The sequence below is a fragment of the Anser cygnoides genome, chromosome 4 (genome assembly GCF_040182565.1).
Source record: "Anser cygnoides isolate HZ-2024a breed goose chromosome 4, Taihu_goose_T2T_genome, whole genome shotgun sequence".
Classification (NCBI taxonomy): Eukaryota; Metazoa; Chordata; class Aves; order Anseriformes; family Anatidae; genus Anser; species Anser cygnoides.
Window position 1 is genome coordinate 39349836 of NC_089876.1, and position 13320 is coordinate 39363155.

Here is a 13320-nt window from a genome sequence, read left to right on the forward strand (position 1 = left end):
TATGAGAGGTTATAACACAGTAAAATAGTTGTCCGTGATAATTTTATGAGAACTGCATAATTTCTTAACAAAGAGAATATACTGAGATATAAGATTGTCATACATCTCTGTTATTAAAGTGTTCAAGGAGAATGAATACAGAATTACTTTCAGATAGCAATATATGAGCAAACAGTTAGGGGACTAATTCCCAAACTTTGGATCACTACTCTTCTAGGAGCTACAAGTCCAGAATTATGATTGCGAGTCCAAAAGTAGAAACAATTGGAGACCGACAATTTAGAATGTGCTTATGATGCAGTGACACCAATTACACATTACACTTCATCATAGGCATGCATCAAGCAGGAAAGAACTCAGTAGTTTACCCTCTTCCTGGGGTCAGTCTTACTGTCCGTGCTGAACTTCACTGCCACAATTGTCTTTGTGTCGGTACTGTTAGGCTGGTAATCACAAGACAGTAGCATATGTTCAGGCTCAGTCTGAAGTCATCCAACTGTTTTCTGCCTGAGAACCAGAGATCAGGAGGACATTTTGCATCTAGGAAAAAAGAACTCTGAACTTAACTTATGCTTAATGTTAGTACTGTAGTCCTGCAATTTAGAGCTATATAGGTGAAAGGGAATTGTGCATATCTGTTCTAAGCTTATCAATGTATAAGTATCTGGAAAAATGTGTGAAGGTCTACAGGGACCCATACATATTACCAAATTTGGAGTGAAGGTGGCAGACCCTGATTTAAATAATCTAAATTAATGTGGAGTACTGATTTGTAGTGCTTGATACTGCCATGTTTTAGCCAGCCAACAGTTATTTCCTACCCAAATGTAACATGTCTCAAAATATATATATATTTTTTTAATCTAACTAAAGTGGGACATGGTATAATTTTATTTCAGTATGGTCTTATCTACATTCAGACAGCTCTGAGAATTTCTTCATGCTGCATTAGTATGTTTCAGTACATTTTAACAACATCTTAATAAATGTACACCCCACAATGACTTTTCAAGAACTATAACAATAACTTGTAAGCTTAAATCATAAAAAAAAAAAAAATAGTCAAGTAGGATGTGTTTGATTTCACAATCCACAATCTGAAAGCATATACTATATATGTATGTATGTATGGTGTCTTATGTCACTAGGACATTAAGGCAGAAAAGCATGGGGATTTCCTTCCGCAGAAAAGTCACAAAGCAAGTGATAAGGTGTTCTAAGCTGTGCGCTCTGAGAATTTTGAGGGTATGTATATTCAGTAAGGTTTGACACAGCTGAATGAGTATGTAGCATCAGTTCAGCGGTGTGTTGATTCTCAGTAGGTGTAAATATCAACCTAGCAAAGTAGTTTATGAGGAGGTTGAGGTCAACTGAGGTCAATTACCTACACTCAGGACAGATGATGCTAGGGATAGTTGCTTCTTAGTCAGATTTCTGCTGTGAGAGTTTGAGGCCAAATCAAATTCTTTTACACTTCTGACTGGGCATCTTTTGCAGAATATTTTATATTCCAGGCTGTGTGGACAATCCATGACTTAAAGAAGTAAGATTGAGACTTAGTACGTGAGTGAATTGGCCTGTGTCTATGATCTTCTTTTCTATTCTGAAATCAGTTCAGGGATCACAATGTTAAATCAGCGCAATTTGTTGTTGTTGTTGTTCAAATATTGCAACAGTAAACACAGATTTTTAATTCCTATTTGATTTAAATAATGAACATGCAAATGGATGAAAATGTACTTTCACCCATTTAAGAAACTATGAAGAGATGATGAACGGTGAAAAGATCGATCTTTTTGTGTCCAAGGTAACGCAGACATACATCTTGAGTTAGCTAAATATAGCTGAATCTGAGATGCTGTTGCACTAGTGTACAGGGCAGGTAACAGCACAGTCTCAATCCACCAAACTCTCATAACATATCCAGGCTCAGGTGACAAATATGATGGGCCATGTAAGAAGAAGGAGTTACTCAGTAGTTTGCTACTCAGAAATTGTACTGAGGCTTTTCCTTACCTTTGTGATTCTACAGCCAGGTGCAGACCAAAGTATGAGGAGCAGCCATGAACACATCAGGTTGGAGTCTGGGAGACAGGGCATAAACTGCACGCTGATGGAGGACAGCCATAAACATAATATATAAGAAGCCCCATGATTTCATATAAATTATGTTTATAGCTGTTTTCTTTATTATCATCTGCTTTTTGAAGAAGCTCAGCCTCAGATTAGATCAGTGCCCTGTTGCTTGCCACTAGGAGGTGGCTCTGCAGCTTAGGAATGGGAATTTGTCTTATGGTAACGAATCACAGAGATTGTCATCTAAATGACATCATGACCTATAAATGATATCATTCATTTTTCTAGACAGTTCTGTAACATCCATCTTCCGTTGAGTGTTTATGTGGTTTCTCTCTTTTTTTCTATTCTACAACTTTTGGTAATTATATTTGCTTTTCAGTTCATAGATAATAAGTAGATTATTTTAAAAAGTAGGAAAAGATAGGAGGTGAACTATTAAAAACAGGTTCTTTGAAAACTCCAGCCATGACAGTCCCTAGACACTATACATTGTACTGATACAGAACTAAAGGAAGTCCCTAAGGGGGTCGTAACCTCAAAATATATATTTCTAGAGCATTTGTTATCTAACATAGACAGTCTGACCTAAACTTCCCCTGTTTAGGGGAAGTACTGGTGTGCTATGTATAATGAAGCAATTAATTGTGATGCAAGTACAAGAGGGGTATTGAGGTCTCAATGAGACAGCCCACCTAAATCTAAACAAAAGATAAAAATTAAATAAGATAATTAAAGGTAATGTATGTGCTGAACTAAGAGATGTAAATGTACACCTGGCAATATATTTCATTTATACTCCAGCCTCTTCAAATTGCCTCATCCCAGTAAACCTGCTTCAGTAACATTAATCCTGTAAGTTTTGTCAGGAATTAGGAAACATGCATTTTACACTACATATCTCCAAATTGCCAGGTCTCAGGTAACACACAAAAGGAAAGTAAAACACCTTAAAAGCTACACAGATCATTTAATAAATGTATCTTGGCTTCTCTACTTTTTCTTAAGCAGAAAATATGAACAGATGCTGCTGCTGTACTCATCCAGAGGGACTAAAGCATGACTAGGGAAAATCCAGCAGAGAATGCCCAAATGAAGGCAGAAAATGAAGTTTAAGTGTGCGGTATGAGATTGGATGGTGTTGTTATTGACTAGTTAAAAACAGACAGAGGTGTCAGCACTGCTTATCTTCAGTCTGACAAGCTCTCGCAGGTGTACAAAAAATGCCTAAATTTGGCCTGGTAATTTGACTTGCAGTGGTAACTCATACACAATTTGGGCCAAGCAGATATAATGATGTAGACCCATATCTTGCATCTGTAATTCTGGAATTACACCCTTGGTAATGACATTACCCTAGTGACATTACCCTAGAATTGCCCTTTGTAACTGTAAACATGATTTTCCTTGCAGATACGGATGATGATGATGATGATTCTCTTTCCTCTCTTTCTTTTTTCAACATAAATAAATAAAATAGCCTTAAAAACAAGTACTCATGAAATTTGTATAGATGCAATTGGCTTTAAAACATGTATTAAAGAATTAATTTGGAGAAAGAAGCATGTAAGAGAGAGTTGTTCAAATTTTAGTAGCTGGAAGCTACAAATTCCACTGTGGACAAATTCAGCCTGCAAATAAAGTTGATATTTTCTTACAGAGGCAGGAATTAAATGTTGAAAAAAACTATATAGAATGTGTGGCAGACTCCTTGTTGGCTAAACTTAGTCTGGAGATTGTTGTTACTAGAGGTACTGTAAGTCATTCAAAAGCTGTGGTTTTAAGGTAAGAATCAGCCAGCAAAATTATTATTTTTATTTTATTATTTATTTTGTTATTTTATTTTATTTTACATAGAAAGACAAGCCTGCGTGTCCGTTTGGGTGGATGGGTTTACAACTGTTTCAAATGCTGATGGGGTCAGTTTTTTAGATATCATTTTGCCTATAGAGAAATAGGTGGCTTCACAACGTTTCCTGAAGGCATTTAGTTTTAGATCTGACACATTGCCATAGACATTTTTGATCTGTACTCACATGACGCTTGTTGGGACTTTTGTGTCCAAAATTCAACATGCAGGATTAACCTGCAGATCAGCTGTGGGAATAAGTATTGTATAAGATTGTGTAATAAGCTATTTTTTTTTCCAATTTGTGTGGAGGTTTGTGTGTTAGAGTTTAGTTAATGGATATATTCATCTGTTACCACTGTATTTACACAATAACAGAATAAGTTGTGTATTAGTATTTCAAAAGTGAAAACCAGAGGAGAGAAAGTCCACAGTGTTGATCTATGTCTTTGAGTTCGATAAATTAATTGTTGTCGCTAGAAACATACTTTAGAGTTGGCTTTATTTCCAGATGAAGCTCCATGCTTTTCTTTACTCTGAGTTGTTAGCAGAGAAGTGTAGAACTTTTGCACTCTGTGAACAAGGTAGATACTTGACCCTATGATATATGTATACCTCTTTCTCTTTTTTTTTTCTTTAGGGAGATGATGTTCTGATAGCCAGCAAATTATTATTCTAAGATGGTAAGGTATTACGTGCCATCGTTGGCACCTGCCTAATGGTGTTTTCAATGATGTTCTCAAAAGTGAAGGTGGACAGATGAAGGATAAACTGCCTGTTTCATAGTAGGTAGGTGCTGCTGATTAAGATAAGGTCTAAAATGTTGACATTTTTCCAGTTATTTTAATCTAGTTCAAAAAGGGATGAAGCTGGTCTTGTGTCTGTTTTATAACTCTTTCTATGAATACAATCTGTGTGAGCTGGCTAAATTCTGAAGAACATATGTTAAATAAATAAATAAATAAAATAATAATTAAAGTGGCTGACCGGTTTTAGCCTGGCTGCCTCATGTGCAGTTCCACTGAAGTGATGATTTACAGTTCTTATGGGCCATGAATATTTGTTCTTGGGGCTCCTCAGGTGAGGCGATCTATGGTAAATAATTTCTAATGCTGTGGCCATGATTATTTTTTGAGAACATGTAGAATGTAGATATTATGTCAAACTGGTATTACACGGACAATGACAAATTTTAAAATCGGATATGGTTTCAGGATGAAAGTTGCAAAGGTTTTTATTATTTATATTTGCATGGCAGCTGATGCTACTTTATTAGCATTAGGTTTATAACTGCGTTGCAGTAAAATAAATGATATATAACATAGTTCCCTTCAAGTTTTTATCATCTGGTTATTTATACTGACAAATTACAACAGATGATATGACTGTTTCTACTTCCATGTGTATCTTTGTAAGTCAGGCATCTGCCAAGGAAGACACAGCTACCATAACATGGATCTGGTACATATGGAAGGACGGAAGGCAGGCAAATAGTGACTGAACATCTGTCTGTAGTGCTGCAGTTAGCCCAGTATCACCCAGAAGAAAAGAAAATTAGATATAGTTACATCTTTTGTGACGACAATGTGATTGCAAGTGGTAATCAGTTTAGCTAATGCAATGAGGTTTTATATAGCATTTAAATCAAAACTTTGCTAAGCGTTCCCTCCTTTTTTAAAAGTGAAAAGTAAACAATTAAGAAAAGAGCTATGGTGTTAAATTTGAGGGATTAGAATGGGTTTCCACTAATTCAACACTTAAACTTGCCAAAGCTTTCTGTGGAAACTGTGGAAATCATTTACTTGGTAATCTTTGTTTCCTTTGCATGGAATCGTAGAATGGTTTGTGTTGGGTTAAGGGACATTAAAGATCATTTAGTTCCACCTCCCTACCATGTGCAGGGAGACCATCTACTAGACCAGGTTGCTGAAAGCCTCATCCAATCTGGGCATGCTTCCAACTTCTGCATTCATAAATTTTGGAATTAAGTAAAGAAACAGAAGAATGTCTCAATCTGCAGCTTAGGCAGTCTGCCACCCTTGTTTCCTGGTCTTCGCAAGCTAACAGCCTTGGCTTTCATTGCCAGTGTTTAGGCTCCATTTTGATGACACTTTGTGCATGGTAAAAACATACTTCTGGAAGATAGAAAATAGAATGAGAGAGATTCATATGAGGTTCTGTTATCATAGAACTAACTATACATGCATTAATTGTTAAAAAAAAAAAAAAAAAAGCTCAGCTCCGTGTAAAGGATTTATGGTGAGTGATATTTTTGGTGATTGAGACATTCCCAATGCCTAACTTCAGTTACAATAGCCTGATCTCCCTTAGATGTTTTTATAGGAGAGATGGAAGGAGGTGGAGGGGGAGAGAGAGAGAGAGAGAGAGGCTGCAGATCTGAATTCAACCTTAAACATTTGAAATCACTATTAGGAAAAAAGATCCTAATTCTTTTCATTGATTATAAAGGTTAAAAAGAGGGTGTCATCTTCATTCAGCTAATGACAGCTGTTTTTAGTAACCCTCCTATGTGTCACTGTTCACATACACTGCACTGTATCTACATCACAAATTAAAACACACTTAGAATTATTCTGTTTTGACTATGATGAAATGAATGAACAACAAATACTACCCATCATATAAATTCTAACTATCTTGTTATGAAAGCGAAGAAGACTGTTACTGGTTTCTTTGACAGTTTAATTTGTACTGAAGATGCTGCCTTAGGACATGATTACAGATTTCCATTCCACTCTCCAGTTTTATGAATTAAACAAAACAGCAGAAACAAAACAAAAAACCTCGATAGACTGATAAGGCAAGTGTGTAGAACTGTAAATCACTGAGGACAGTAACTCTTTAAACTTACTGTGCACGATCTATTATATTTGCATTTAAAGTGATTTTTTTAACTCCCCAATTCTTTTCTATAATGCACATTTACCACAATGTAGTAGAAAAAAAGTCAAGTTTTATTTCATAGTATTTGTTGGAAACCTCTTAATTTATATTGAAAGTACAGATTCCATTCCATCTAGAATGGCTGCCTATTCATTAAATCTAAATCACTAGGCAGACACCTCAAACAACTTTATTCTCCAATTAGAAGTGAATCCTTTTTTTTTTTTTTTTTTTTTTTTTTTTTTTACAGCAGGTAGCAGGCAGAAAGATTTCTGGGATGGAACACTTGCTCAGTTTGGAAGCCAAGTCTACTGCAGATAGTATTAGCATTGCAGCTAGAAAGCTGTCTTAAATGGACCTTTTACAATATCTGTAACATAGAAATTGAATAATGAATAATAAAGTATAATATGTTATATATTTCTTGGTATTTCCTAATAGAGCATGTACATTAACCATTTAAGTATTCTCTTCCTCTGAAGAGATGTTCTGCAACTTTTAAAATGAAAGAGGTATAGTTTTAAAGATTCAAATAAAGGGGAGCCTAGATATAATGCAGTCATTGTTTTAAAAGTATCTTCCCTGTAACCACCAAACTGGGAGAGTTTTCAGTTTTACTCTGCACAAGAAAGGAATTGAACATCATTTAGAAGTGTGATTTTTTTTTTTGGTTGGTTTATTTATTTTCATAGTGTCAGTAATAAAATGTGGAAATACATATTTGCATAATTACGTAATTACTTTTATTCCATTTTAGAAAGTGCTAATCAGTTTTTTTTTTTTTTATTGTTTAAAAAGAACTGTGAAAGATCATGAATTTAGACTACCAAGGATGTTGCCAACCTTTCGGGTTTGTTGTGAGCTTTGTCACAAAGCCATCTGTATTGTCAAATGGTTTCTCAGCACAGACCTTGTTTTCAAAGGGGGTAGTCAAAATCTTTGTGACTGTCATATCATTTAACTATGCAATCCACAAGAAATGTGAAATCATATGTGCAGTGTGAAAAATCATAAATGCAGTGCAGAAATCATATGAAGCAGAGGTCGCTAGCGATGTTTTTGGAACTTGGTTTTCAGGTTGTGATAATGTAGTTCAGTTTCATTGTTTTTGTGATTTTAAACAGAACTTGAAATCTGAAAATGTTGAAAATATTTTTCTTTTTAAATCTTTTTTTCTTGTGGTTTATCTTGTATCACTGGTGATACACTACATTTCCGTCAATAGTGACGGTTGCAGTTACCTATTGGAGGGCTGTTCTGAAAATAATATCAGGATGATTTTTTTAAGTACAAACCCCAAAACTTTTCTTACGTGCATATTATCTTTACTAATTATTCAAAAATGTTAGTCTTAATTTTCATTGTCTGAAAGACTTATTATGGAGGCATCTATCTAGATGTAGATGAAAGATGGTATTTTCAAGTGTTAGGTTTACTTTCAGATCCAGTGAATATAAAATCTTAGCATTTAGAGAAGCTTTATGTTTGAAGTCGTGTAAAACAAGATGCTGAGCTAAACCAGATTGTTTTTCATCTGCCTTTGTGACAAGCTGTGGAAAACCTTGATTTCTTATTCTTTAAACTAAAAGTAGTAAATCAGTCACACAAAATTTATAGATGGGTTCAGGCTTACTCATAAAAGTTCACAATATAACTTTTACTGGATACTAAAAATCATGGACCTGATAGAGTTATGCACTTTATGACGTGATAATTTCCCCTTTCCCTCCCAAACTATCTTGTCGTGCACAACCAGTGATAAATATTCTCTCATCCTTTACTGTAAAAGCAAACCATATTGCCACCTTTTCTTTTGAAATTTTCTCTCTGTCCCAGTAGTCCTAACTACCTTTTCTCTTAGGTATTTCCCAATTTATTTGGGAAATTATATATAGTATATATATATAAATGTATATATACAATTGAGAGCATGAGAAAATGTTTTTTGACACATTGTCTCTGTTACAACAGGGACTATACAATGAAACTTCTGATCATATCTTATTTCAGATTAATTTGAAACTTAGAAACATGGTTAAGTCAAGTCCTGCTTTATTGTTAAGAATACAAAAATAGTACATTTCTATGAGTTCTTAGAAACCTGTGAGAGTACTGTGCTGCCTGGGTGCCTATTAAACTGGCTGCCTGGCCTATTAAACATGATATGATTAATAAAATATATATTTACTTTCCAAATATTTTTGACAATGTTTGCCATCAAATGTTCTTTAAAAAATGCCTTAAACTTTCAAAGAATTAAGAATAAATATGATTACATTGATTATTCCAAGCAACTGCTTGTAATAAGAAAAAAAATGGGATGAGATTAAAAAAGGGAAAAAAAAAAAAAAAAAAGTGGTGAGTTACCATGGGGTTTACTTCTAGACACACAGTAACAGACTTGAGCTGTGTATGGAAAAGGCAAATACCTGAAAAGCTACAGATGAGGCTTTGCAGGCTGTGCTTAAGATTCTAAACATAAAATGTTGTTTTAGTGTGAATAGTGATGGGGCGGTAAAATGAAAATGATGAAATTCAAAATTGATAAATGCAAAGTAATGTTCTTGTGGAAAAGTAGCTTTAAGTTTGTAAACAGTGGTAAGCTCTAAATTATCTATTCGTATCAAGGATGAAATGGCAGTCTGACAGTTCTGTGAAACCTTCAGTTCAGAAGCAAACAGAATTTTAAGAATATTAGATGAGGAATAGATAGTGAAAGAGAAATCATCCAATATTTCCCATATATGTGCCCATGTGATAGCAGCACTTGAGTATTGGTCATTGTTCCTACATTGCTCCTACATTTTGAAAACGGAAGGTTAAAAGTGTATAGAAAGAATTATAAGGATTGCCAAATTGTGGGGTTGCTTTCATACAAGGAGAGTTTACTTAGACTATAACTTTTCATCCTGGGAAAAAAGAAAGTCAATCAAGGGTAGGGCGTGATATATGTTTCTAAAGGATGTGTGTTTAAAAAAAATAAAGTGATCACAATCCAAGTAGTACCATATCAAATAAAACAAACAAATAACAGTTGTGAAACAAACAACATACTTTTAAAACAGCCAATCTGCTTAAAACAAACAAGTATTTCTTCCTACAGCAGTGGAATTAAATTGCACAATGTATTTTGAACACCAAAACTTTAGATGTGTTGAGGAAAAAAAAAAAAAAAAAACTGAACAAATTCACAGAGGAAAACATTATCACCATGTATGATATGCAAGAGAAATGCTGCCACACAGGGTTTTGAAAGGTGGGAAGGTTTTCTGAAAGTAGTATGATTGGTATTTTTTTCTCTCTTTATAGCCTTTTTAGGCATCTATGCTGGCAAGTCAGAGACCGGATGCAAGTCCGTATGTGCCTTTGTTCTGTTTTACTGTTTGCATATGATAAAATGTAAATTATTGTGTTTTTTTTACCATTATACTTTGAAAGACTCTCATATATTCTCAAGAATAATAAATAATGAACCTTGACATCAAATATGATTAATCGCTAAGAAAATAAGTGAAAATATTTGGCCATTTCATGGTAAATATATCATATGAATCCTAATATTTCTCATTTTCTACACTTTCTCAACATTCTTTCTTTTGAGAAATTTCTTGAAGTTCTTTGAGAAAGTGTAGAGTGCTACACTCTACACCGACAACTTTCCAGACTCTCTTTAGTATATAATGTATTAAATAGCATGTGTTTCTGAATATAAATACATGTTGCTATTACAACTATATGAAGTAAGCTTGGTATTACAAGGCTTTAGCACTAACTTCCCAAATGAATATTTAGGTAATTAGAACTGATAATACTGTCATTCCTAATACCTTTTGACTTTTCTTGTGCACTTTATTCCGTGTTCCTACCACAATTGTCTGTAATATGATTTCAGAAGAGACACAAAACTGAGAGCTCTCTTCAGCTAATAGAGGTGAGCAATGCTGCTTTCAGGAAACCAGGTAACTGGAGAACAGATCTGAAATAGTTTCAATGAACATCTCTTACCCAATTTTGGCAGATGATTGATTTTTTTTTCTTCTATTTCACTTTAACTTTCACTGACTTTTGTTTATTTTTTCTAAAGATTACTGACTTGTGTCTTAATACTTCATTACACTGTAGTCTCAAAAATCAAAGAAGTCAATGACTGCTGGAAGTGTCAATGTCCAGAGCTGCTTAAAAGCTACTTTAAAAAATGGCAAAATTAAATCCACAGAGAGAAATATTAAGTTGTTTTTGCTGTAAAACATTTTCCTAAGCTTTCTTTTCTTTACTATGTAATTAATTTGATTACTTTATGGGTTGAAATTTTTGAACTATGAATTTTTGAATCTTGCATGACAAGATAGTTTTATTTTCAATAGTCAGATCTCATTAAGATGTTTCTTTGGACTGAGCATCTGAACCAAAACTTAATCATTTTTTTCAGTAGGTGAAAATGTCACTTTTTGTTTCTTAGATAGGAAGCACATTTGATAGTAAGTGTTAATAGGCAGGAAATAGGTCTTAGATTTTGTAGTTATACTGCATTTCTTTGTATGAAAAGGTTATGGAGTTCAGAGATGTTGCCTGCCAAAACTTCTGGAGTTGGTATTCTTCAGTTGTCCTTTACTTTGATTGACGTATGTTGGAAAGCCTATAAATAAATAATTGAGGTTCTTTGCAAGGTTCATTTACTGTTAAGACCAATATGTGCCTTGCCACAATGTTTGAGTGGTAGGTTGCTTTCACTCCCAGTTATTCCAAGCTACTTAAGTATATCGATAGGAACTTTCTCTTCACTGTTGTCCTCAAGTGTAGCTGTTCTATTCTGCTTCTTAAAGAACAATAAACAATGGGAAGGGTGTCTTTTATGTAAAATACTTCAGCTATTCTTGATGCATTATTTATTTAGGCTAATCTTTCTAAATCAAAATATTGAAGCATTTAGAGTTGCACTCTAAAATTTGTATCAGCTGCTACCTTTGCTTAATATTTTTAGTGTAAGATGATTATCAACACAGAGATTGCTTATGAGGCAAAATTTGAGGCTCTTATTCTTTAAGATGCTTGAATTGCTTACAAACCATGTTTTTGAATGCTACTAAGGGTCACACTTAGGAAGTTGTAAACGTGATTTACACAGAAATGAGCAATCATGTTAATTCATTGATTTAAAACTTGTTCAGCAAAAGATACAGTTCTCAGTAGGAAGATGAAACAGGAAAAATATCTGCAATGTGGCTAATTGCCACCAGCTTCTTAACCCTTTCAGTGCAATAACTAACGGAAGTGCACTCTCAGTTTTAATGAATTTCATTATCCAGGCATCCTGGTCAAAGGAATTCAAGGAGATCAGTCTTCTTGGTTAACAGGAGCTGGTACTTTTGTTTTCATACCCTATTAATAGTGGGTTTTGTGTCACCTTTTTCCATTCATTGTCAGTCAGATCTTTTTGTAACTTGAATGCCTACATATCACTTAATAGATCTACAGAGCTGAGACAAATGTATGAATTTATATAATATGTTGCTTTTACTTTTTATTTCATTATTCTACCCTTAATGTTCCCAGGACACAGCAACGTGACACAGACACAAGCCACTTGTATACAATAACTCTTATTTTCTCATTAAATTTTTCACACTGGCCACACATTTTTCATTTATTCTTAAACCAGTTTGCATCAGTATATGTTATAGATCAGTATATATTACCTATATATATCAGTATATATTACCTATATATATCAGTATATATTACCTATTACTGAAGCAGAAGCTGAAATGAGTTTTGGATTAGGCCTTGTTCTTTTAGGACTATAAAAGGATACATATTGGATTAGGAGGAAATGACATCAAAGAGGATTTTTCTGGCTGTAGACTTCACTGGGCTTACATCTATTTACCTATTAAACCCAGTGCAGGTACTTGGTGCAGGGTTTCTTCCGTCTTCCATCACCACTCCTTAAGCAAGAAGTAGCAAGTTATCCTGGCTGATGCAGTGAAATAGCTGAAGGGCAGGAACATGACTCCATCCAATCCTCGGCCATCAGCTCTTTGCCTGGAGGTGACAGGGAGTAGAAGAGATTCTGAAAACCTGTCAATTATAAGCATGCATTTTGGGACAACTGTGAGAACAAGGTACAGTTCTCTGTTCTCTTCTTGTAATCCTGACTGCTTTAATTTGCTAAAAGTAGCAGTTCAGCTGCTGTAGATAGAATAGATTTGACAGAATAGAGTTATAGCTCTTTACATATGTGCATACATACACGTATTTAAATAAACCAGTAATATTCTGTGTTGTAGGACTTCTTCCCATTTACAGGTGGTCTTATGTTTTTATATTGTAAAATCTGCTTTAATAGAACTGCTGAGAGAAATTCTACAATGTCTCATGGACAAACGAAGAATTATTCATGGGCATAAATTCATTTCTTAGCTACTAATACTGGATAGCTCCTACCTGTGTGTTCCTTCATTGCTACATGTTCTTTCTTTGTTTAAATATTG

The 13320-nt window shown here is 34.4% G+C and overlaps 1 long non-coding RNA gene across 1 annotated transcript in view; it reads left to right on the forward strand.

The window, feature by feature from the left end:
- The window catches only part of LOC106040983 (uncharacterized), a 272553-nt gene that overhangs the window by 227064 nt on the left and 32169 nt on the right, over nucleotides 1–13320 (forward strand). The window contains exons 20-21 of the long non-coding RNA XR_010831119.1: nucleotides 4566–4714; nucleotides 12730–12951. This is a non-coding gene — a long non-coding RNA (uncharacterized lncRNA). The remainder of the gene's footprint in view (nucleotides 1–4565; nucleotides 4715–12729; nucleotides 12952–13320) is intronic.